General features: G+C 41.4%; 1 protein-coding gene across 2 annotated transcripts in view; it reads left to right on the top strand.

Annotated features, from left to right (window-relative positions):
* Positions 1 to 1,667: 1,667 nt before the first annotated feature.
* Positions 1,668 to 27,319, top strand: part of DNMBP (dynamin binding protein) — a 123,206-nt gene continuing 97,554 nt past the window's right edge. The window contains exon 1 of one of the 2 annotated variants that reach the window (XM_068548358.1): positions 1,668 to 1,858. The gene's annotated coding sequence lies outside the window, so the exon portion shown is untranslated. Of the gene's footprint in view, positions 1,859 to 1,999; positions 2,054 to 27,319 lie in introns of those variants that run through there. The other variant, XM_068548356.1, reaches the window with a different exon arrangement.

The following is a 27,319-nucleotide window of genomic DNA, read 5'->3' as shown; positions in this document are numbered from 1 at the left end:
AAAGTGAAATAAGCCAATCACAAAAGACAAACACTGGGAATTCCCTGGCAGTCCAGTGGTTAGGACTCCAGGCTTTCACTGCCAAGCGCCGGGGGTTCGATCCCTGGTCAGGGAACTAAGATCCCCCAAGCCGCGCTGCGCGGCAAAAACGAACAAACAAACAAACAAACAGAAAACCCAAAAGACAAACACTGTATGATTCCACTCACAAGAGGTACCTGGAGTAGTCAAATTAATAGAGACAGAAAGCAGAACGGTGGTTGTCAGGGACCGGGAGGAGAGAGGAATGAGGAGTTAACGTTGAATGACTACAGTTTCAGTTTGGGAAGATGAAAAAGTTCTGGAGATGGATGGTGGCGATGTAACGTGAATGTACTTAATGCCATAGAACAATACACTTAAAAACGTTTAAAATGATAAACTTTATGTTACATGTATTTTAACACACACACACACAACACTAGAAAGGAGAAACAGCTGATGAAAAATTTGAATTACAGATCTTCCTCCACTTACAGTGGGGTTATGTCCAGATAAACCCATGGTAATTTGAAAATATCCTAAGTCGAAAATACATTTAATACACCTAACCTACCCAACATCATAGCCTAGCCTACCTTAAACGTGCTCGGAACACTCACATTAACCTACAGTTGGGCAAAATCATCTAACACAAAGCCTATTCTACAATAATGCATTGGTTATCTCATGTGATTTATTGAATACTGTCCTGAAAGTGAAACCCAGAATGGTTGTACGAGTATAGAACGGCTGCAAGTGTATCGGTGGTTTGCCCTCCTGATCCTGTGGCTGACCGGGAGCTGCCTCACTGTCGCTGCCCAGCATCAGGCGAGAGTATCCTAGAGCATATCGCCAGCCCGGGAAAAGATTGAAATTCAAAATTCTACCGTGGTTCCTCCTGAATGCCTACGATTTTCTCAGCATTGTAAAGTGGAAAAATCTTAAGTCCAACAATTTTAGGTGGGGACCATCTGTAGAGGTTTGTCTGTTATACGTTCACAGTGACAGACTTGTTGCATCTTCTTCAGCATCCCCCAGGTAGATCCCAGAAACTAGGCACAGAAATTCAAGCTACAAACCAAGCAGTGTGACTTTGAGGCCATTAATACACAAAAGGAATCCCGCGAGGATTCACGAACGAGTTAAAAGCGTGCTCTCAGCCCTGCCTAGTTCTTGCATTCTGCTGTTCCTTGCTCTTAAATTCTCAAAGGTGTCCTGAGAGACTTTCCTCAGAAAAAAATGAACAGACCGAAGTGAACGCCGAGTATTTGTGAGGGGATGAAGGAAACTGCCTCCGGGCAGCACAGAGGACCGCACCACAGGCAGGAACTGAATGCGGCTTCTCTAAATGGGATTTGACCCTTTTTCTAGGTTGGAGGGGGAGTGTGGCGGGTGAGGGATCGGCAAGGGAGGAAAGGAGCTTTCGATCAGCGGGAGCTGCACGTAGAACTGAACGCTCCGCGAGCAGCCGACGCTCGAGCTGCCCTAGCAGGGTCGGCACCGCGCCGCCCGGTGCCTCAGTTTCCCCGAATGGAGGTCCTGGGGCACCGCCCCCTCTGACGTAATGGGGCGGGCGCAGCCAGGCCGGCCGTCAGGGACTGCGAGAGCGGGGCGGGCGCCTGAGGGGGTGGGCGCGCGGGGAAGGAGCGTGGCGCCCCCGGGCCGCACGGGCCGCGCGAGGCGGAAGCTTGGGCGGGAGGCCGGAGGCGGGGCCGCCACGCTGAGTCACGCAGGATTGACCCGCCCGCCGCTTCCAGGGGCGGAGGTGACAGCGGGCCTGGGACAGGCGGCCGTAGCTGCCCGCCGCGCCAAGGGACCGCCAGGCGGCGGAAAGCAGGTCAGGGGCCGGGCGAGGCCGGGCGGGGAGCCCGGGGTCGCTGTCCGGGGACGGCGGGCGGAAGGGACCTGCGCCCCGAGGAACGCGCCGGGCGGCCAGGCCTGCGCCGCCCCTGCCCCGCCGCGGCCGCTGCCCCGGCCGGGAGCCCCGAGGGGCAGCAGGGCGCCGGGCCCTCGTCGGAGTTCTCCGGTCCAGGTCAGTCGGGCCCAGGGAGGTGCCGGGGAGTTGGAGGCCGGGTGGCCGGCAGTCCGAGGGATGCAGACGTGGGCTTTTTAAATGGTGTCAGGCAAGCCCAGGGCTCTTTTCACTTCACCACCCTGCCGCTCCGGCAATGAGGCGGAATTTGAAAGCTGGAAAAGAATCCAGCATTAGTCCAGCCCCCTTATTTAACAGATGAAGAGATTCTTCTGGCTTGCACAGTCACATTGAGTCGGAATAGGAGTCCGTGATTCTGTGTCAGGGAGACAAGCAGGGAATGGCTTACCGAAGCAAGAGTAAGACCTGTTTGGCTAGAGATGCAAGTTTGGTTATGGTGGAGTTTTGTACACCTGCATTCCTGCCGCAGGTACTAATGTCCACCAGGCATCAATTTCTCAGAGTATTTAACCTTGAAAAGGGTGTCAGTGCTGTTAGTTGAATAAGGGAATATTGGGGTTACGTACAGGCCAGGTCTGCTGGAAATTAGGTGCTGTGGGGAATGCTTGGTGTATAGAGTTAAATTTTAAATGAAAAGAACCCCACTTTAAATGGAATCTCATTATCCTTTATTGTCTGTCTCATTTATATTGATATAATAATGAAGGGCACTCACAACATTATTCTGTAATTGATAACTTGCCTTTAGGTCTATTTTTACAGTAATTCTTTTATAGTAGTATGAGCGTTTTGTGTTGAAACACTTTTCATAATCACTGATGCTGTGGTATGTGGCAAGCCAGTGGTAGCACTAATATTTAGCGTTTGAGCATAGTTTAGCTTCACGTGTTTGTATAGCTGAAGTTACAGAACTGATTAATCTGTAGTTGTATACTGAAAAGTGAAGTACCTGCCAGCATACAGGTGTGGTTTCTTAGAGTTGGTGCTGCGTTTATTACTCTTGTAACATAGAATAGATTCCAGGTGATGAGCAAGTTAGTTTATCCCCAGCACCTGTTTTTCTCTAAATCATTGAATCAAAGGACCTCTAAGACTACCTTCCATCTCCAAAGTTCCCTGATTTTTACGTGTTAATTTGAAACATATGTCACTCATTGTGTCAACGACACAAAGTTTTGAGAAAACATGTTTTTAAAAAATTCTGCGTGATGCATAGTGAATCTTCAAATTCACTGTTGTTCTCAACACTCCCAGTCACTTTATCATTATTGAGCTAACATAAGTGAAAAGAGATTTTTCAAATTACCTCCGTGTTAAATTCACTAAAGTCAGAGACTGGAATAGAGTGCTTTGTGTATGGTGGAGAATAGCTAAAATTTGGCCTGGGGATGGGGTCTGTGCGGCACACAGATAACTTTTGCAATAAGCCGAGAACATTCTGCCTCAGAAAATGTGATAAGATGTCTTTTATACAGTGTTCATATTGTGTGAATTTTCAACTGAGATATGATAATAATCTTCATGGACAATCTGTCCAAATATGTACAAGTTATTTTGTCTTGCAGCCCCAAAGCAGAGCCTTTCCCATCTCTTGTTTCTTCTTTTCTGGGTCCTTTCTTCTTAGGGTCCCTCTTACCTCGAGAGACCCTTTCACATTCCTTGTTCATCCACATGAAAGAGGCAATTCAGAGCCTCTCTCAAGCACTGATTGAACTTACACTACTTTTTCTCCTCTTAAAGTACATGATAAATCATAATTCTTGAATCGTCATTTAGATCTCCTAAAAACTAAGAGTGGGTGTTCATTTTTAGAACATAGTGCAAGACTCCATGAGGCTCTGGCTCTGAAAAAGGGTTAAATGGAATGTGTTTAGATTTTTATCTTCCCTAAACTTGGAGGCTGCAATTTAGGAAGCCTCCAGAGCCAGTAAACTCATTTCTCTCTGCCTCAGAAGGAAACCCTTTCTGCAGAATGCATAGTGAATCTTCAAATGCGTTATTCTTCTCAACCCTCCCATTCACTTTATCAAGGTTGGGCTAAATAAGCAAAAAGCGATTTCTCAAATTTCAGACACTGCAGTGATTGTTCAGATTACAGGTACTTTTTAAATTGGGGGAACTTTTTTAAATGATAAAAACAATTAAACTACAAATGCAAATGGAGGCTTGCATACCCACTGCCAGGTATAATGCTTGAATTTTTTCTGGGTTTATTATTCTGTCGTTTCTGAAGTCGGTTAATGTATTACCTACCCCACAGCATTATTACAAGATTATCTGCTTTGAAATTCTCAATTGTTCTTGATCTTCAGCTAAAGCATCCTTAAAATTCATTCAGATTACTTATGAAAAGTTTTAAACATAAATTCAATTAACATTAAATAGTTGCTTATTATGCCTTGCTTAGGAAAACATCTGAATAAACTGATCTTCAAGATTGGATAACTTAGTCTCGTTGGCCAGGAGCTAATTATAAGATATCAGTCTCTTGCCTGGAAAGGCAAAAAGGTCTAAAGTAGCAGTCATGAAATCAGATCACAGATCAGCTCTGTGATGAAGGAGCTGTTAAACCAAGGCTCAACAAATAGTCATGGAGCACGTGTATCTGTTCTTGGTGCTGGGGATACAGCTGTGAACGAAGCAGACAAAGCCCTGCCCTCATGCAGTAGATATTCTGGAAGCAAACAGGAAATAAACATGTGAATGGATCATGGTCACACGATTGTAAGTGCTGTGGGGAACCTGAAGGAGGCGTAAGTGAGAAAAAAGAAGTGGGGCAGGGGGAGTACACACAAAGTGCACAGTGGCCAGAGAAGGCCTCTACCGAAGTCACTTCCGATCTAAGACTTGAGAGGAGTGAGAGAGTGAGCAGGAGGCGGAGGGATGAGCAAGGTCCAAGCCCTGATGTAGGAGCATGTTTGGCATGTGTGAGGGATGATGAGGTCACAGTGGCCAGGCGGTCCCCGTGTGGGCGAGGGGAAAGTGCAGCAGAGGAGAGGCGGCGGGAGTGGGGAGGGGCACAGCAGTGTAGGCCGTTTTGTAAGGATTTTGGCCTTTCCTCTGAGTGAGGGGGGAGCCCGTAGAGGGTTTTGAACAGAGAAGCTTCTGATGACTTATGTTTTAACAGGATCACTCTGGCTGCTGGGCCAGAGAGGCAGAAGGGGGACAAGGGCACAGTCAGTAAGAGCTTCCTTTTCATACCAGCTGTGTGAGCCTAAACCACAATCCTCCTCTGGCCTGTGTTTCCTCATCTGTAGAATAACCAGGTGCTCTCTAGCTCTAGAATTTTTAGATTCTAAGTAGTGTGGCATCACCGTGAGGAGGCCAAAGGATTGTATATGAAGGGGTTCTGAAAGTAAATAGTTTCAAAGGACATGAAAACTTGACGCCAGCAATGTGTCTTGAGCTGAATCACTCCTAATCAAGAGGTAATCGGGTCTTTTCAGTCAGGTTGTCAGGTCATGAGAACAAAAACACTGTTTCGTGACTATTTTCCACTGATCCCTTTAGTACTCTGCTGATCCCTGAATTTTTCCCTTCCTGCTTGAAAAAGGATGAAAAGCTGTTACTCATCAACAGAGCTGGCAACCAAAGTTGCTTTTGTTGTTAGGAAAAGTTGGGAACTTAGGGGAAGGAAACAATTCTAATTTTATTTTTATCATAGGTCATTTGAATTCTTTTTTAACATGCAAGGAGCCTAAAAGATTTCTTTTGTTTTTAATTCCCTTCTCCTCCTCCCATTCACCTCATGCTTCACAGGTGCTCGTTTGAACACATATAACGTTTCTTTTTGTCTGTATAGGATCTTGCAAAGTGGGGATATTTGTTTTATATGTATTTTAATTTGTAATGTTGTATTTCATTTTGCTTCTTTTTTCTCTGAGTACTGTTTTTAAGGTACACCTGTGTTTCTACATGTACATCTAATTCTTTGCTTCCAAATGCTGCATTATATTCCATGCCATGTGTGTGAACCACAGTTTTACTTATCTCCTCTCTGTGTGATAGATACTCAGGTTGTCTCTACTTCCTACCACCACAAACATTGCTGCAATGAGCATCTTCATACCTGTCCACTTATAAAGCTGTTTAATATACTTGTGGGATATACACTTTGAAGGGAATCACTGCGTCATAGGCTTGCATGTCCTGAATGTGATCAAACCGTGCCAGATTCCTCCCCACAATGGCTGCACCACTCTCTCTCCTGCCAGAAGTGTTCGAGGGGTCCTGTATCCTCATGTCCCAGCCAGCACTCAGCTTTCTCTAGCTCTCCACCTTCTATAATCTCATAGGTGCAAAGTGATACCTTGTCATTTTTATTTGTATTTCTTTGATTACTAATGATTGTGAGCATCTCTTATGCATATAGTTTCATCTGTAAATTACTTATTCTGGTCTTAGCCTGTTTTCTATTGGAGTTACTATCTGTGTTGCTGTTGACTTGTGGAAGACAGTTTATAGATGTTCACTTATCGTCACTTTGCAGATATCTTCTCATATGTTAATTTTGTCTTTGTTGTCCTTTCATCAAGAAAAATTCTTTTTTTTTTTTTTAATCAGTCATCAGTTTTATACACATCACTGTATACATGTCAATCCCAATCGCCCAATTCAGCACACCACCATCCCCACCCCACTGCAGTTTTCCCCCCTTGGTGTCCATACATTTGTTCTCTACATCTGTGTATCAACTTCTGCCCTGCAAACCGGTTCATCTGTACCATTTTTCTAGGTTCCACATACATGCGTTAATACATGATATTTGTTTTTCTCTTTCTGACTTACTTCACTCTGTATGACAGTCTCTAGATCCATCCACGTCTCAACAAATGACTCAATTTCGTTCCTTTTTATGGCTGAGTAATATTCCATTGTATATATGTACCACATCTTCTTTATCCATTCGTCTGTCGATGGGCATTTAGGTTGCTTCCATGACCTGGCTATTGTAAATAGTGCTGCAGTGAACATTGGGGTGCATGTGTCTTTTTGAATTACGGTTTTCTCTGGGTATATGCCCAGTAGTGGGATTGCTGGATCGTATTGTAATTCTATTTTTAGTTTTTTAAGGAACCTCCATATTGTTCTCCATAGTGGCTGTATCAATTTACATTCCTACCAACAGTGCAAGAGGGTTCCCTTTTCTCCACACCCTCTCCAGCATTTGTTGTTTGTAGATTTTCTGATGATGCCCATTCTAACTGGTGTGAGGTGATACCTCATTGTAGTTTTGATTTGCATTTCTCTAATAATTAGTGATGTTGAGCAGCTTTTCATGTGCCTCTTGGCCATCTGTATGTCTTCTTTGGAGAAATGTCTATTTAGGTCTTCTGCCCATTTTTGGATTGGGTTGTTTGTTTCTTTAATATTGAGCTGCATGAGCTGTTTATATATTTTGGAGATTAATCCTTTGTCCGTTGATTCGTTTGCAAATATTTTCTCCCATTCCGAGGGTTGTCTTTTCGTCTTGTTTATGGTTTCCTTTGCTGTGCAAAAGCTTTGAAGTTTCATTAGGTCCCATTTGTTTATTTTTGTTTTTATTTCCATTACTCTAGGAGGTGGATCAAAAAAGATCTCGCTGTGATATATGTCAAAGAGTGTTCTTCCTGTGTTTTCCTCTAAGAGTTTTATAGTGTCCAGTCTTACATTCAGGTCTCTAATCCATTTTGAGTTTATTTTTGTGTATGGTGTTAGGGAGTATTCTAATTTCATTCTTTTACATGTAGCTGTCCAGTTTTCCCAGCACCACTTATTGAAGAGACTGTCTTTTCTCCATTGTATATCTTTGCCTCCTTTGTCATAGATTAGTTGACCATAGGTGCGTGGGTTTATCTCTGGGCTTTCTATCTTGTTCCATTGATCTGTGTTTCTGTTTTTGTGCCAGTACCATATTGTCTTGATTACTGTAGCTTTGTAGTACAGTCTGAAGTCAGGGAGTCTGATTCCTCCAGCTCCGTTTTTTTCCCTCAAGACTGCTTTGGCTATTCGGGGTCTTTTGTGTCTCCATACAAATTTTAAGATGATTTGTTCTAGTTCCGTAAAAAACGCCATTGGTAATTTGATAGGGATTGCATTGAATCTGTAGATTGCTTTGGGTAGGATAGTCATTTTCACAATATTGATTCTTCCAATCCAAGAACATTAAGAAAAATTCTTAATTTCAATGTAATCAGGTAAATAAATTCTTTGGCTTAGAGTTTTTAAAGTTTTGTTTAAGAAGGCCCTCCCAGTCCCTAGGTCATAGCTATTTCGTTAATTCATCTAGAGCCCACATTGCACGTGGTGTTAGATAGGAATCCAGCCCTATTATTCTCCATTTAATGAGCCGGTTTTTCCAATAACATATCCAAAAACCCCATGCTTTCCTCCATTACATTGTGGTACCCTCTTTCTCCTATATGGTTCCCATGGATACACCAGTCTATCTCTAAGCCTCTGTTCTGTTACATTAGTTTGTCAGTTCTTGCTCTGTTTTTTATCGCTCTGATTTTATTACAGTGATTTGGTAATAAATCCTCATGACTGGCACAACAAGTGCCCCATCTCTGTTCTTCATTTTTAAGTTTTCTTAGCCATTATTTTTCCATATAACATTTGGATTATGTTTATCAACTTCCTCAAATTTTTTGAGGAATTTTTATTGGGATTACATTGAATTTATCAATTATTTGGCAGAGGCTTGACATCTTTTTGATATTAACTTGTTTCATTCAAGAGTATGTAATATGTTTCTCCATTTATTCAGCTTATTTTTTTCAGAATTTTTGTTCTATTTGGAAGTAATTTAAAACTAACAGAAGAGTTCTAAGATTTGTACAAAGAGCTCCTGTATATCCCTTACCTAGATCACCAGATGTTAGCATTTTGCTATATTTGCTTCATTACTCCCTCTCTACATTTCTATGCATTTTTCTGACTCACTTGAGTTATTAGTTGCAGACATCATGACCCTTTACCCCTAAATACTTCATCAGTTCATTTCTAAGTCCTTTATTAGAACTTCAAAGTTTTGTCCTTAAAGGTCTAAGAGTATATTCTTGGTTAAATTAATTTCTAATACTTGATAGTTTTGTTGCTATTGTGAATCATGTCTATTTCTATTACTATTGTTTTCTAGTTGGCTATTGGTAGTTTAAGAGAAAAGGTATTGATTATTGTAAGCTGATCTTGTATTTCACAGCCTGGCTTCACTGTCTTATTCAAATAGTCTCCTGTTTTCTGTTGTTTCTTTTCCCCCATAGTTAATCATATCCTTTGAAAATTGTGATAGTTTTGTTGTTCCTTTCTCATCCTTATACTTCTTATTTATCTTTCCTTTACAGCATTGACCAGAACTTCCAGGACAATGTCAAAACAGTTGCTATGCTAGTGAACATCTTTGTCTTGTTCTCAGTCTTAAAGAGAATGAGTCTAAAGTTTCCCCATTTCATGTAATGTTTGTTTTAGGTTTTAGGTGCACCTTTGTCAGGTTAAGGTCTTCTCTATGTATTCCTAGTTTACTGAGCATTTTCATCATAAATGGGTATTAAACCTTGTCAAATACTCTTTCAGGATTTGTTTCCAAAGAAATAAGATGGCATCAGGAGGCTGCAAACCAAAATCCTAAGCTTAGCTTAAGCTTCAAGCATAAGAAGATTAATAAAAGTCTTCAATATTTCTGAACCCTATGTATATAAATTTATGGTAAACATCTCACAATTCCAATATAAGCTTATTTCACCGTTAGATCAGCTTTCTCCTCCTGCTTTGAGTCAGAATTTAAAAAGCTGTTGTGAAGAATGAGAGCGCCATATTCAGCATAACTGTAGTCGTCAGCATGATTGTAAATATAAGATATGTAAAATTATAGTTTCCTTACTCTGTGGATCACTCTCTGCTCCGGGTATAAATCTCACCTAAGTATATCTCACAAAATATTGACATGGTTCAGCAGGTAGCTCTTTAGCAGCCATAACTGCTAGGGTGTTGTGCAGTAGATTCTCAGGGCTATCTCTTTTGGTTCATGATTGGGTTTTTTTTTTTTTTTTTTTAACTATTTTCCCCTAATTATAAAAATTATACCTCTTAATTGTAGAAAATTTGCAAAGAGAAACGCTAATCTTTAATCCTGCCTTTTAGCATCAACCCCTGTTAAAATGTTTATTTCTCTCTCTCTGATCTTTTTTGGGGGGTGGGAATAGAGGGGCTACTTTGTGGAGGAGGAGAATGCACCTAACATTGGCCTATATAATTTTGTATCACCCCTTCTTTTTCAGCCTTAGGCCATCAACTCTTGTTTGTCTTGCTTTGATTGATCTTCCAAAAAAAAGCAATAAGAAAGATATGATTAGCTTATAGGGCTGGGGTTACAGTTTGCTGATGACTTGGACATTTTGAACAGGCTGTGTGGGAGTGCACAGACAGCCCGGCCTCAGAGTATGGAGAAGTCATAGGCCACATGCCAGCAGACCGAAGACTAGCTTGGAGGAGAGGAAGGGGAGAGGTCTATTTGATGTCACTTTGCTTCAGTTCAGTTAGCACCTTCCTTCTTTAGACCACATTTGCATTCATCTTTCAGAAAATAAAAAGTATGAAGAAAATAGTTGTAATTTATTTTCTTTTGACCCTGAAATAAACCCAACGCTGTTGTCTTGTTTTCCTAATCACCTTCTGCTAGTGTGATGACTGGTGAGGGAGTGTGGTAATAAATTGCAGGAAGTGACCGAATTTTTAAGTTAACATTCTTATCGGCTGGTAGATTCAGTATCCAACTGCCCTCTCCTCCTCACTCCTCATCCCTTCACCCTGCTTTTTCATTTTGCCAAAACACCTGTCACTTCCTAAAATGCTGTTGTCTGCCTTCCCCATCCCTCAAGGAGGAAGTTCTTCAAGGGCAGGAATCTTTGTTTCGTTCACTGATAAATCCCAAGCACCTTTTAGCCTTGCCTGGTACATAGCATGCCCTCAACAGATGGAACCCACAAAATGAGTCAGTCTGTAAGGAGGCAGCTCTGTGATACAGAGAGGGGAAATCTTAAGGGAGGGGTAAGGGAAGAAAGTTCTCTTAGCCTCCTTTAAATGCATGGGTTCAATAAACTAGTAGAGTCCCCATTTCTTCCTTGACCTTGTAAGCGTAACTGTCAACCCAGCCACAGAGCTAATTTCTCTACATCTGTTTTAGCCGCTCCTGTGGGGTCTGTGGTTTCTGAAAGTGGAGTGTGAGTGTCTGTGTTGCTGACAAGCGCATGGTGGGAGTCGGGCCCCAGAGAGAATAGTCACTGCTGACGTTCTAGCCATGGGTTCTGGGCCCAGCACACACCCTGCATTGTTTTCATGAGGTGATTGATTCTCTTACGATAAATGATCTGTCCCATCAGCAGAAAAAGTTGCAGTGAATGTGCCGAGTTGTGCTGAACTCCCAGCCTCACACCCCGTGTCCTCCCGCTTTCTAGTTTATTCTTTCCTCCCATCCCCAGCCATGCAGAAACCTTTGGCATTTCTGTCATTTCTGGATCTGGTTCAGGATTGTCATGATGAATAGTCATGCTGCATATACCTGGTCACTTTATTATAAAGCAAGGCTCAATCATATGAAATAGCACTCTGTAGGGTGCTAAAAAAAAAAAAAAACTGGGTTGCCACAGATACACCAAAATGCTGTCCTGGAGCCCAGGGCCATAGACCCAGTCTATCTTGGGTAGACCATTGTCTGAGTCATGGCCCTGAAATACTACTTCACTGTTATTTTGCGTACTGTTATTCTACTGCTTGACACTTGTTACCTGGCCCTCGAATCTGATCCAGACTGTCCATATATATTCTAATTTACTTCCATGTCCCTATTTTCTACTCTAATCAGATATGTCTCTTTTTCTTTCCTACAACAATGATGATAGCAATAAGTATATTATTAATTATAATTATGAATATGTCTTTGGTTTCACTAGCAGTCTGAATTCAAATGAAGGGAAAGGAATATAAAACAACAACAATAATATAATAACAGCAGCTAATATTTTAGCCAGTCATAGTACTAAATGCATTCCTATTTAATCTTCAGAACAATTTTATAAGGAAGGTGCTGTTGTAATCCTCATTTTGCATATGGAGAAACTAAGGTACAAATTGGTTAAGAAACTTGCCCTAAAGTTTATATTGCTGTTAAGTGATAGAACAGGAAATCAAACTCACATCTATTTTTCTCCAAAGCCCACCCTCTTAACCAGTGTGCCGTAGGAGGCCTCAGGTAAGCAGGTGGCTGAAGAACAGGAGTGACTTATATGGTCACATGGTTATTGCCAGTTGTGCTTTTTTCCTGTTCGCCACACTACTCACCAGTGCTCTGTGAGATGTGAAGGGGCTGGGAGGATTTTGTCTGCAGCCGGGACTGCTCAGGGAGCTCCTCCCCAGATCCTGCGTCGTCGACTCTGCAGTCAGAAACGGGTGGGACCTCAAAAAGGGAAAGGCTCTGAAACTACAAATCCAGGTAGCATTCTTTGGCTTTTTGACCTTTTCCAAATAACGTATTTAAGATTTGCAAAAATGAATAAAGACCAATACAATAAATGTCCACGTATCCAACACTCAATTTAAGATGTAGAAAGCTGAGTTGGTTCCTGTGTTCCACCTCCCTTTGCCGTTTTGTAGATCCTCTGGTTCTAGCGACTTAGAAAACAAAAAGGATTCCCTTCTATTTACATATGACAACAGTACCATTACTGTCACCTAAAAAAAAAGCAGCAGTAATTCCTTAATATAATCAAGAAACTAGTCAGTGTTCAAAATTTCTCCCATTTGTCTCAATTTCTTAAACAATTGATTTGTTTGAGTCAGGATCCAAGAAATGGCACCCATTGCATTCAGCTAATATGTTTCTTAAGTAGCTTTTAATTGATAAGTTCCCTTTCTTTCCATTTCCATTTTAATTTTTTAAAATTAATTAATTTATTTTTGGCTGTGTTGGGTCTTCGTTGCTGCGCGTGGGCTTTCTCTAGCTGCGGCGAGCGGGGGCTGCTCTTCACTGTGGTGCGCAGGCTTCTCATTGTGGTGGCTTCTCTTGTGGAGCACGGGCTCTAGGCGCAAGGGCTTCAGTAGTTGTGGCTCACAGGCTCTAGAGGGCAGGCTCAGTAGTTGTGGCGCATGGGCTTAGTTGCTTCGCGGCATGTGGGATCTTCCCGGACCAGGGCTCGAACCCGTGTCCCCTGGTAGATTCTTAACCACTTCGCCACCAGGGAAGCCCTTCATTTTAATTTTTGATTATAGTTTATTTTGTTAAAGAATTTTGTCATATAGTTTCCCACATTCTGGATTTTTAAAAATGGTTTGTGATGCAACCTTATTGTCCTGTTGTGAGTTAATTTACATTTTTGTTGTCACTCTAGGAGGTTCCAAGTTATTCAGCCTCCATAGATAGAAAGGATTCACCAGCCCACATATAGCTTGGTCTGGCCCAGAGGTCATTTCCAAGGAGTCTTCCAAAATGTTCCAGGTGACAGGGAATGACATAATCAACAGCATACCATCTCTATTTAAAAACATTTTGCCTCAGAAGGAATTTTATAACTTCTCTTTGGCAAGGCATTTTCGTGTTCCCTAGAGTCAGAGAAGAGAATGGAGAAGCGAGTGAGTGGTCTGGTTTTCTTCTTTTAGACAGTGTCTGTTGCTTTAAGGATTTCTGGGGCTCAGTGCCAGAACCTCCTTGGGATATTATCGTCTTACAGTTTAGATCTGCTTATCAGGAAACAGAATCCCTGGAGGGTCAGGTAAGAGGAGAGTGAGTTTACATTAAAACCAGACCTTTGTTAGTTCCTGTTGGGGGTCCTGTATTGTATTCTTGAGCATCTAGCCAGACTGTGGAGCATAATACTAATACGTATGGTCTTCAAACCTATAGTGTTCATTACCTGGTCTTTTTGCTGCCACTGTCTAGATGTTGTTCAGTAATTATAATATCTGGACCACTGTAGACATGAAGAAGTCCAGTTTTGTTTTGTTTCTCTTGTAGCCTTGCTGCCTTGACCTGCTAGTCAACTGTGATAATTCTGCAGGGTAATCAGTCAATATTAAAGTAAAAAGAATGAAAATTGTTGAAGTGTGACGCTATGTTTGGCTTTATTTAGTGACTTGACGATTGTAAGAATAAAGTATCTCAATGTCAGTATTTTCATCTAGTTTTAAAGCCGAACAGTTAATAAACCAAGGCTAAAAATCTAACATAGAATGAGAAGGACATTTAATAATACATTTATTACAGCCCTGCTTATACTTTTATTTTGAGATTAATTGGTTATCTTAAGTAAGAGGTTTGCTTTAATTAAAGGCATTAATAATAGTAAATTACTGGAAATCTTTGTGTTGAATTTTACCAGTATGTTCAAACTTTATTCTTTTTTTTTTTTTTTTAATATTTATTTATTTATTTGGCTGCACTGGGTCTTAGTTGGGGCACGCGGGATCTTCACTGCCGCATGCGGGATCTTTAGTTGCGGTGTGCGAACTCTTAGTTGTGGCATGTGGGATCTAGTTCCCTGACTAGGGATCAAACCCGGGCCCCCTGCATTGAGAGCGTGGAGCCTTAGCCACTGGACCACCGGGGAAGTCCCTCAAACTTTATTCTTATATTCCATAGGTGGGAATCAGGCTTGGTCAACATTCTCTTCTGGTTACTCCAAATACCTAAAAAGTAAAATATAATTATTATTCACAATAAAAGTGTCAGTCAGACACTGGCAAAAGTGTCAGTGATTTGCTAGTTACTGACTGCTCTTCCTTGAAGTGATCAGTTAACAAAAATAAGCACTTCCTATTCACCCTGATCACAGGAAGCAACAGCACACACATGAGATAATATGTTTGAAAAGCAGTCTGTAGATGTATTGTGTTCTAATAATATGTGTTACAAAGCTGAACTGCCTTGCAGAGAACTGCCAGTATTTTGATGAGGCTAAAGTTTAGGGTGTATGATGGGTGGAGAGTGTCCAGAAATAAGGCCAAACTTATGCATGGGGACCAGATCATGAAGAGCTTTGTACGATCTGCACAGGAGTTTTAGATACTTCCTACCAGTGACGGATGGGAAGCTCTTGTGAACTTCAAGCAGTAGAGAATTATGAGATTTTGTATTTAAAAACAGTAATCCTAGTTGCAGTGTGGAAAATAGAACAGAGGGAGATAAGACTGGTAGGTAACCAATTAGGAAGCTATTGCCATGGTCCCAAAGAAAAGATGGTGAGAGTCTGAAGTAGGGCAGTGGCAATCTTAAATTGTAAATGTCAAGCCAAAGAACAATTTTTCAAAGGTAGATGAGTTTGAAGGACTGAACAATAGTGTTAATGTTTTTCCTAGAAGTAGAGGGTTTTTTTAGAAGAGTAAATAAATTAATTTCATATTCCTCTTCTATCCCTGGAAGACATTTGGCAAAGGTTTTCTTAGACCCATAGGCAAGGATCTCGTAAGTGAAACTGCTGCCAAATCCTTGTGGGAATACACAGTTCATTTAGAGCTTAGGGTAGAAGGGGATGTCAATTGCTCTGTCCTTGTGACCAGTAACAACAAAGAGTCCCATTATTCCCCCTTCCTCTCAAAAAGATGGTAACAGTTTTGAGCAGTTAGCCCCACCCAGAAGTTGCTGCCTCATCTGTATTATTGTTACAATCAGTTTGGGAGACGATGACAGTTCTCCTTCTCCTCCCCCTTCTTCTTCTTCTTCTTCTTCTTCTTCTCCTCCCCCTTCTTCTTCTTCTTCTTCTTCTTCTTCTTCTTCTTCTTCTTCTTCTTCTTCTCCTTCTCCTTCTCCTTCTCCTTCTCCTTCTCCTTCTCCTTCTTTCTTCTTCTTCTTCTTCTTCTTCTTCTTCTTCTTCTTCTTCTTCTTCTCCTCCTCCTCCTCCTCCTCCTCCTCCTCCCCCTCCCCCTCCCCCTCCCCCTCCTCCTTCATCATCATCATCATCATCATCACCATCCTCATAGGTGACATTTACAAAATACCTGAATGCTTACTATTTACCAGGAAGTGTATTAAATGTTTTACCTACATGATCAAACTTAATCCTCATAACACACCATGAAATAAATTACTATTGTTATCTTCAGTTTACAGATGAGGAAACAAAAGTTCAGAGTGGTTTAAGTGACTTGCCCAAGGTCACATAGCTTGACAACCGGCAGAGCCAAAAACTGAACCTAATTCTCTCTGACTTAAGTCTGAGCTCTTAACTGTTATGAATGTAGTTATTACTTAATACAATTCAGTAGCAAAAATGATTTCTCATCTTAAATTTACTCCTTTATGTATCCATGCCCAGTGAAAGTCCACATAATCAAACACTGTATTACCTACCCTCCATTTGCAGCTAATAGCGAGGACACATTTTTAAAACATAAGTACAGGAAAAACTTGGGGATGGGGCGGGGCAGAAATAGGGAAGCTATTTAAATTTCTAGCTTTTTTCAAGGCAGGATATCCTTGTATGCCTTCACTATTTTTTGCTTGAAGTACAGCAGTTTCTGAAACAAGAGAGCCACTCAGTTTTTAAAAAGGAGATATAATTCGCAAACCATGAAATTCACCCTTTTAAAGTATGCGATTGAGTGGGGTTTTTTGGGTACATTACAAAGGTGTGCAATCATCACCACTATCTAGTTCCAGAACATTTTCATCACCCTGAAAAAGAACCTTGTATTCATTAGCAGTCATTCCCCACTTCTTTCTCCTGAGACACTCATTTTAAAACCTATTAAATACCAAAACACATCCCAAAGCTATGAGAAAGATTTTGAGACTATCTATCCATAATCTCCTTCTCTTTAATGCAGATGATGATGATAACAACAGTAATAATAATAACAGCTAACCCCTGTGTAGTGCTTACTATATGTAAGGTACTATTCTAAGTGCTTTACGTATACTAACATATTTAAATTTCACTGTGATCCTGTGAGGCAGGTTCTATTACTAAACCCATTTTATAGGTGAGGAAATTAAGGCACAGAGAAGTTAAGTAACTTGCCTCAAATCACGTAATTTTAAAAAAAAATTTATTTATTTGATTTTTGGCTGTGCTGGGTCTTCATTGCTGCGCTCGGGCTTCTCATTGCAGTGGCTTCTCTTGTTGCGGAGCATGGGCTCTAGGCACACGGGCTCAGTAGTTGTGGCTCGCAGGCTCTAGAGAGCAGGCTCAGTAGTCGTGGCGCATGGGCTTAGTTGCTCCGCGGCATGTGGGATCTTCCTGGACCAGGGCTCGAACCTGTGTCCCCTGCACTGGCAGGCGGATTCTTAACCACTGCGCCACCAGGGAAGCCAAATCACGTAATTTTTTAAAAATTAATTTATTTTATTTATTCCTTTCTTTTTTTGGCTGCATTGGGTCTCCGTTGCTGCGCGTGGGCTTTCTCTAGTTGAGGCAAGCGGGGACTACTCTTCATTGCGGTGTGCGGACTTTTCACTGTGGTGGCTTCTCTTGTTGTGGAGCACGGGCTCTAGGCATGCCGGCTTCAGTAGTTGTGGCACACGGGCTCAGTAGTTGTGGCTTGTGGGCTCTAGAGCGCAGGCTCAGTAGTTGTGGCGCACAGGCTTAGTTGTTCCGCGGCATGTGGGATCTTCCCGGACCAGGGCTTGAACCCATGTCTGCTGCATTGGCAGGTGGATTCTTAACCACTGTGCCACCAGGGAAGCCCACATAACTTTAATATGGGGTGGAGATAGGAGATAAATCCAGATAGTCTGGCTTTGTAATCTGTGCTCTTAATTATTCTATGTGTTTTAAGCTGATTATATTTGTATTTGAAAATTATATGAAACCTTGAAAATACCATGCTAAGTGAAAGAAGCCTGTCACAAAAGACCACATATTGTATGATTCCATTTATCTGGAATAGGCAAATCTTTCTGTCTATAGAGACAGAAAGTAGATTACTGGTTGTCTAGGGATGGGATGGATGGGGAGATTTTTTTGGAGGGAAATGGGAAGTGACTGCTAATGGGTATTGAGTTTGTTTTTGAAATGATGAAAATGTTTTAGAATTGATAGTGGTGCAGGTTGCACAACTCTGGGGCTTTACTAAAACCTATTGGATTGTACACTTTGAATGGATTAATTATATAGTATGTCAATTATAACTCAATAAACCCGTTTTTTAAAAATGATATGAAGGACTTCCCTGGTGGCACAGTGGTTAAGAATCCATCTGCCAATGTAGGGGACACGGATTCAAGCCCTTGTCCAGGAAGATCCCACATGCCGTGGAGCAACTAAGCCCGTGCGCCACAACTACTGGGCCTGCACTCTAGAGCCCGTGAGCCACAACTACTGAAGCCTGCTCGCCTAGAGCCCGTGCTCTGCAACAAAAGAAGCTACCGCAATGAGAAGCCCACGCGCTGCAACGAAGAGTAGCCCCCGCTCGCCGTAACTAGAGAAAGCCTGTGTGCAGCAACGAAGACCCAACGCAACACACACAAAAAAAAAAAAGATATGAAGATAAGTGACCAGGATGATTTACCTTGGAATACCTTTTTGTCTTCCTCTGGAAAAAAAATTGTGTGTATACACACACACACACACACACACACACACACACACACACACACACACAAACACACTTTTTCCTCTTGTATTTGGGGGTGCTCAGTTACTTAGAACCAGTTCTAATTCTAACAAATATACTTGCTTATTCGAATATTTCAGGTGCTCCCAAGTACCTAAAATCAAAGCCCAACCTTCCTAATGTGGAAATGAGTCCTGTGAGATCCTGTACAGCTCTGTGTGAAAGAGGAGCATGATCATTGGGAATATGAATATATATTTTGATATATAACTTAAAGTAGTTAAGTGTGTTAAATCATTAATTCTGCAGCTATTTATGGAGGGCCTGCTACATACCAAGCAGTGCTCTAGGTGCTTGATATACATCGGTGCATACAATAGATGAAAAGAATCCCTGCCCTGTAGAGCATGTAGGAGATAGGGACTAATTCTGTAGGCTTCATAGAGGAGGTATCATGAGTTGGGTCTTAGAAGATAATAGTTTACTCAGATAATAAGAGTTATGCATGTTTGATGGAAAAGTGAAGTGCTCAGCTGATCCAGTCAAAACAGCTGATATCACACTGTGTCTTTTTTTTTTTGGCTGTGCAACAGATAACTTCAAAATCTCAATGGCTTATTACAACAGCCATCTGCTTTCGTTTTCAAAGGTCTGAAAGATGTGAGATTTGTAGGTCAGAGTAAAGGAGGAGAGACAGCAGCAAATGGATATAGGGGCAGGAATCTTCTTGGGGATTTATCTCAGGTCTTTGGCCAAGGGCTGGGCCAGGCATGCACAGGGCAAGCCTCTGTGAGGCCTGAGTCAGAGTGGCTTCTGTAGGGCTGAGAGCTGAGCAGAGATACCTGAGGGTGCACAGTGCTCAGAAATATTGGATTTCTAGTCCGGCCAGAGTAGAGAGACCTTGATGAGCACTACAGGCATTCCTTTGAGACCCCAGCTAGGACAACTTTAGGAGTAAGAACAATACCTACAATAAATGCCGTACCTTAAGACTCAGGACAAAACCCAACCTACATGATATAAAACCAAGCCTAACAGGATCAAGAGGATCTTCCTGTAGTTTAACTGAATGTCAAAACAAAATTCAACACACATTAAAGGAAGACAGTATAATCCAGACCATCTATAACATATCATACACAATGTATATCATACAATAAAAATCACTAGAATACAAAGAAGTGAAAATATGACAAGGAAAAATGTGACACATACTGTAGAGGAAAAAATATAACTCATTGTGTGATGACTGAGATGATGGATTTAGCTCATGAGGAATTTAAAACAGCTAATGTAAATATGTTAAGATATTTAAAAGGAGAGATGGCCATAATGAATGAATAGAAAGGGACCATCACCAGAGAAATGGAACTATTAAAAAGAGCCAAATGGAAATTCTAGAATTGAAAAGTACAACAGCTGAAATAAAGATTAACTGGATGGACTTAAGAGAGCAGGAAGGATACTGCAGAAGAAAGGGGCCAATGAACTATAAGACAGATAAATAGAAGTTATACAAACTGAAAAGAAGAAAGATTGGGGACAGGGAGAACAGAGCTGTAGTGACAGTGAGACAGTATCAAGTAATTTAACATGTCTAATTGGAATCACATAAAGAGAGGAGGAAAGATGAGGAAGAAATATTTGAAGAAATAATGACCAAAATTTCCCCAAATTTAGTCAAAAACATCAACCCATAGATCCAAAAATCTTAGTGAACCTCAAATAGGGTAAATATGAAGAAAACTACACCTAAACACTTTGTAGTCAGCTGCTGAAAACCAAAGATAAAAAGAAAATTCTTAAAAGTAGCCAGAGAAAAAAGATATTACATACAACAAAGAATGACAGCTGACTTCTCATCTGAAATAGGCAGAAGACAACAGGACAACATCTCTAAAGTTTGAAAGAAGAAAAATAAAACCATCAATCCAAAATACTACACTAAGCAAAAAATCCTTGAGAAATGAGAGTAAAATTAAAATATTTTCAAATTTGAGCAGATTTGTTGTCAGCAGACTTATACTGCAAGAAATGCTGAAGGATGTTCTTTAGGCTGAGAGGAAATGATACCGGGAGGAAACTCAGATCTGTAGAAAGGAATGAAGAGCACTAGAAATGGTAATTGTACAGGCAAAAGTGAAAGACTTTTTTTCTTTTCTTAATTTATTTAAAGGACAACTGATTGTTTATAACAAAAATGGTATTGTATTATGGGATTTATAATATATTGCATTAATTATCTATTACTGTATAACAAATTTTCTCCAAAATTAATGGCTTAAAACACTAAATATTTATTATCTTACAGTTTCCGTGGGTTGGGAATTCAGGAGTGGCTTAGCTGGGTGGTTCTGGCTCAGAGTGTGTCACAAGTTGCCATCAAGATGTTGGTGGGGGCTGCATTCATCTGAAGGCTTGTCTGGGACCCTAGAATCTCCTTCCAAGATGCTTGCTCACATGCTTGTTGGCAGGAGGCCTCAGTTTTTTACCATGTGGGCTTCTCCATAAGACTGCCTGAGTGTCCTCACAACCTAGTCTTGGAAATCACACACTGTCACTACCACCTCATTCTGTAGGTTAGAAATGAGTCACTAGTATGGCCCACACTCAGGAGGAGAGGAGATAGGGAGTAGTATCAAAAAATTTTTGGATCTACTTTAAAGCTACCACAAATATGTAGAAACAATATATATGGCAACAATAACACAACGGACAGGATGGTGTGGTAAATGGAATTATACAGTTACGTATTTCATACATTGTATGTACAATGGTATAATATTAAATGTAAGTAGACTGTGATAAGTTAATGATGCATATTGCAATCCCTAAAACAACCACTTGAAAAATCCAGTGGTGTAAATAAAAGCCACTAGAGGAACTAAAATGAAATACTAAAAAATATTTGATTAACCCAAAGAAGGCAGTAAAGAAAGAATAAAAAAATAGGACAAATAGAAACAAATGCAAGATCAGTAATTACATTAAATGTAAATGGTCCAAGTATTTTAATTTAAAAGTATAAATGATCAGACTTAGCAACTGTCTAAAAGAGATGCACTTTAGAAATTCAGAGAAAGACAAATAACTATGTGATCTCACTTGTATGTGGAATCTAAAAAAAAGCCAAATGCATAGGAAAAGAGAGTAGAGTGGTAGTTTCTGGGGCTGGGGGGTGGGGGAAATGGGGAAATGTTGGTCAAAGAGAACAAACTTCCACTCATAAAATGAATACGTTCTGGGGATCTAATATACAGCATGGTAACTATAATTAACAATACTGTATTATATACTTGCAAATTGCTAAGAGAGTAGATTTTAAATATTCTCACCACAAGAAAAGAAATTGTAATTATTTGAGGTGTGTGATGTGTTAACTAACCTTATTGTGGTAATCATTTTACAATATATATGTGTATCAAATCATCACATTGTACATGTTAAACTTGCACAATATTATATGTCAATTATGTCTCCATAAAGCTGGGAGGAAAGAGAGGTGTACCTTAAATATAAAGGCATAGGTATGTTGAAAGTAAAAAATAATAATAATAAAATAAATAAATAGAAAAAGGTATACCAAGTAAACAGTAAGCATGAAAAGCTGGCATGGCTATATTAATGTCAGAGAAAGTAGACTTTAAGGTAAGGAGATAAAGAGGGACATTTTCTTATGATAACAAGGTCAGCTTATCAGGATGATAGAAAAATTCAAAATGTGCATTTACCTAGTAACAGATCTTCAAAATACATGAAGCAAAACTGACAGAATTAAAGAGAAAAACAAATCCCAATAAGAGTTAGGGATTTAACATTCTTTTCTCAATATTAATAGAGTAAGTAGATAAAAAATCAGCAAAGGTATATATGAGATGAAATAACACCATCAATCTTCTCAACCTAACTGACATTATAGAACACAATTCTCAACAACTGCATTCTTTTCAAGTGCACATAGAGCGCTCACTAAGATAGACCATATGCCAGGCCATAAAAGTATCTCAATAAATTTAAAATAATATAGAGCATGTTTTCTGACCACAGCAGAACTAAACTGGAAATTAATAACAGAAAGATCTCTGGATATTTGAAATATTTTGGAAAGTAAATGTCACCCTTCTAAATAACCCATAGTTAAAAGAAGAAATCAAATGGGAAATTAGGAAATTTTTAGCTGAATGAAAGTGAAAGCACTGTATCAGAATCTGTGTAGCTAAAACAGTGTTTAAAGGGAAATTCATAGCTTTTGATGCTTATATTAGAAAAGAAGAAGGGTTGAAAATCTGTTATCTAAGTTTTCACAGGAATGAGAAGAACAGATTAAACCTAAAGTTGAAAGAGGGAAATAACAAAGATACAATAATAGAGGACGAAATCAATGAAATAGAAAACAGACAAACAATAGAGACACTTAACAGAGTCAAGGTACCGGAGAGAAGATGGCGGAAGAGTAAGATGCGGAGATCACCTTCCTTCCCACAGATACAGTAGGAATACATCTACACGTGGAACTGCTCCTACAGAACACCCACTGAACGCTGGCAGAAGACCTCAGACCTCCCAAAAGGCAAGAAACTCCCCACGTACTTGGGTAGGGCAAAAGAAAAAAGAAATAACAGAGACAAAAGAATAGGGACGGCACCTGCACCAGTGGGAGGGAGCTGTGAAGGAGGAAAGATTTCCACGCAGTAGGAAGCCCCTTCGCAGGCAGAGACTGCGGGTGGCAGAGGGGGGAAGCTTCGGAGCCACGGAGGAGAGCGCAGCCACAGGGGTGCGGAGGGCAAAGTGGAGAGATTCCCGCACGGAGGATCAGTGCCGACCAGCACTCACCAGCCCTAGAGGCTTGTCTGCTCCCCCGCCGGGGCAGGCGGGGCTGGGAGCTGAGGCTCGGGCTTCGGTTGGATCGCAGGGAGAGGACTGGGGTTGGCGGCGTGAACACAGCCTGAAGGGGTTAGTGCACCACAGCTAGCCGGGAGGGAGTCCGGGAAAAAGTCTGCAGCTGCCGAAGAGGCAAGAGACTTTTTCTTCCCTCTTTGTTTCCTGGTGCGCGAGGAGAGGGGATTCAGAGCGCCGCCTAAACGAACTTCAGAGACAGGCGCGAGCCACGGCTATCAGCGCGGATCCCACAGCAACAGGGGCGCAGAGGGAAAAACGGAGAGATTCCCGCATGGAGGCTCGGCGCCGAGCAGCGCTCAGCAGCCCGAGGCTTGTCTGCTCACCCGCCGGGGCGGGCAGGGGCTGGGAGCTGAGGCTCAGCTTCGGTCGGATCGCAGGGAGAGGACTGGGGTTGGCGGCGTGAACACAGCCTGAAGGGGTTAGCGCACCACAGCTGGCTGGGAGGGAGACCAGGAAAAGGTCTGCAGCTGCCGAAGAGGCAAGAGGCTTTTTCTTGCCTCTTTGTTTCACTGCGCGCAAGGAGAGGGGATTCAGAGCGCCGCCTAAACGAACTCCAGAGAAAGGCGCGAGCCGCGGCGATCAGCGCGGACCCCAGAGACGGACATGAGACGCTGGGGCTGCTGCTGCCGCCTCCAAAAATCTTGTGTGCGAGCACAGGTCACTCTCCACACCGCCCCTCCCGGGAGGCTGTGCAGCCCGCCACTGCCAGGGTCCCATGATCCAGGGACAACTTCCCCGGGAGAACGCACTGCGCGCCTCAGGCTGGTGCAACGTCACGCCGGCCTCTGACGCCGCAGGCTCGCCCCGCCTCCTCTGTACCCCTCCCTCCCCGCGGCCTGGGTGAGCCAGAGCCCCCGAAGCAGCTGCTCCTTTAACCCCGTCCTGTCTGGGCGGGGAACAGACGCCCTCAGGCGACCTACACGCAGAGGCGGGTCCAAATCCAAAGCTGATCCCCAGGAGCTGTGTGAACAGAGAAGAGAAGGGGAAATCTCTCCCAGCAGCCTCAGAAGCAGTGGATTAAAACTCCACAAACAACTTGATGTGCCTGCATCTGTTGAATACCTGAATAGACAACGAATCATCCCAAATTCAGGAGGTGGACTTTGGGAGTAGGATATATTAATTTTTCCCCTTTTCCTTTTTTTTTGAGTGTATATGTGTATGCTTCTGGGTGAGATTTTGTCTGTATAGCTCTGCTTTATAATAGCTTTATTTTACTTCACTATATTATAGCCTCTTTCTTTCTTTCTTTCTTTCTTTCTTTTCTTTTCTTTTCTTTTCTTTTCTTTTCTTTTCTTTTCTTTTCTTTTTTCTCCCTTTTACTCTGAGCCGTGTGGACGAAAGGCTCTTGGTGCTCCAGCCAGGCATCAGGGCTGTACCTCTGAGGTGGGAGAGCCAACTTCAGGACACTGGTCCACAAGAGATCTCCCAGCTCCACGTAATACCAAACGGCAAAAATCTCTCAGAGATCTCCATCTCAACATCAAGACCCAGCTTCACTCAACGACCAGCAAGCTACAGTGCTGGACACCCTATGCCAAACAACTAGCAAGACAGGAACACAACCCCATCCATTAGCAGAGAGGCTGCCTAAAATCATAATAAGACCACAGACACCCCAAAACACACCACCAGACGTGGACCTGCCCACCAGAAAGACAAGATCCAGCCTCATCCACCAGAACTCAGGCACTAGTTCCCTCCACCAGGAAGCCTACACAACCCACTGAACCAACCTTAGCCACTGGGGACAGATACCAAAAACAACGGGAACTACGAACCTGCAGCCTGTGAAAAGGAGACCCCAAACACAGTAAGATAAGCAAAATGAGATGACAGAAAAACACACAGCAGATGAAGGAGCAGGGTCAAAACACACCAGACTTAACAAATGAAGAGGAAATAGGTAGTCTACCTGAAAAAGAATTCAGAATAATGATAGTAAGGATGATCCAAAATCTTGGAAATAGAATAGACAAAATGCAAGAAACATTTAACAAGGACGTAGAAGAACTAAAGAGGAACCAAGCAATGATGAAAAACACAATAAATGAAATTAAAAATACTCTAGATGGGATCAATAGCAGAATAACTGAGGCAGAAGAAAGGATAAGTGACCTGGAAGATAAAATGGTGGAAATAACTACCGCAGAGCAGGATAAAGAATAAAGAATGAAAAGAACTGAGGACAGTCTCAGAGACCTCTGGGACAACATTAAACGCACCAACATTCGAATTATAGGGGTCCCAGAAGAAGAAGAGAAAAAGAAAGGGACTGAGAAAATATTTGAAGAGATTATAGTTGAAAACTTCCCTAATATGGGAAAGGAAATAGTTAATCAAGTCCTGGAAGCACAGAGAGTCCCATACAGGATAAACCCAAGGAGAAACACGCCAAGACACATATTAATCAAACTGTCAAAAATTAAATATAAGGAAAACATATTAAAGGCAGCAGGGGAAAAACAGCAAATAACACACAAGGGAATCCCCATAAGGTTAACATCTGATCTTTCAGCAGAAACTCTGCAAGCCAGAAGGGAGTGGCAGGATATACTTAAAGTGATGAAGGAGAAAAACCTACAACCAAGATTACTCTACCCAGCAAGGATCTCATTCAGATGTGATGGAGAAATTAAAACCTTTACAGACAAGCAAAAGCTGAGAGAGTTCAGCACCACCAAACCAGCTTTACAACAAATGCTAAAGGAACTTCTCTAGGCAAGAAACACAAGAGAAGGAAAACACCTACAATAACAAACCCAAAACATTTAAGAAAATGGGAATAGGAACATACATATCGATAATTACCTTGAATGTAAATGGATTAAATGCTCCCACCAAAAGACACAGGCTGGCTGAATGGATACAAAAACAAGACCCATATATATGCTGTCTACAAGAGACCCACTTCAGACCTAGAGACACATACAGACTGAAAGTGAGGGGATGGAAAAAGATATTCCATGCAAATGGAAATCAAAAGAAAGCTGGAGTAGCAATTCTCGTATCAGACAAAATAGACTTTAAAATAAAGACTATTACAAGAGACAAAGAAGGACACTATATAATGATCAAGGGATTGATCCAAGAGGAAGGTATAACAATTGTAAATATTTATGCACCCAACATAGGAGCACCTCAATACATAAGGCAAATACTAACAGCCATAAAAGGGGAAATCGACAGCAACACAATCATAGTAGGGGACTTTAACACCCCACTTTCACCAATGGACAGATCATCCAAAATGAAAATAAATAAGGAAACACAAGCTTTAAATGATACATTAAACAAGATGGACTTAATTGATATTTATAGGACATTTCACCCAAAAACAACAGAATACACATTTTTCTCAAGTGCTCATGGAACATTCTCCAGGATAGATCATATCTTGGGTCACAAATCAAGCCTTGGTAAATTTAAGAAAATTGAAATCGTATCAAGTATCTTTTCCGACCACAACGCTATGAGACTAGATATCAATTACAGGAAAAGATCTGTAAAAAATACAAACACATGGAGGCTACACAATACACTACTTAATAACGAAGTGATCACTGAAGAAATCAAAGGGGAAATCAAAAAATACCTAGAAACAAATGACAATGGAGATACGACGACCCAAAACCTATGGGACACAGCAAAAGCAGTGCTAAGAGGGAAGTTTATAGCAATACAAGCCTACCTCAAGAAACAGGAAACATCTCGAATAAACAACCTAACCTTGCACCTAAAGCAATTAGAGAAAGAAGAACAAAAAAACCCCAAAGCCAGCAGAAGGAAAGAAATCATAAAGATTAGGTCAGAAATAAATGAAAAAGAAATGAAGGAAACAATAGCAAAAGTAACCACTGACACTGCAGAAATACAAAAGATCATGAGAGATTACTACAAGCAACTCTATGCCAATAAAATGGACAACCTGGAAGAAATGGACAG

Source organism: Eschrichtius robustus, chromosome 7 (assembly GCF_028021215.1).
Source record: "Eschrichtius robustus isolate mEscRob2 chromosome 7, mEscRob2.pri, whole genome shotgun sequence".
Lineage (NCBI taxonomy): Eukaryota > Metazoa > Chordata > Mammalia > Artiodactyla > Eschrichtiidae > Eschrichtius > Eschrichtius robustus.
Note: the sequence above shows the minus strand (reverse complement) of the source record. Positions and strands in the feature narration are given on the sequence as shown.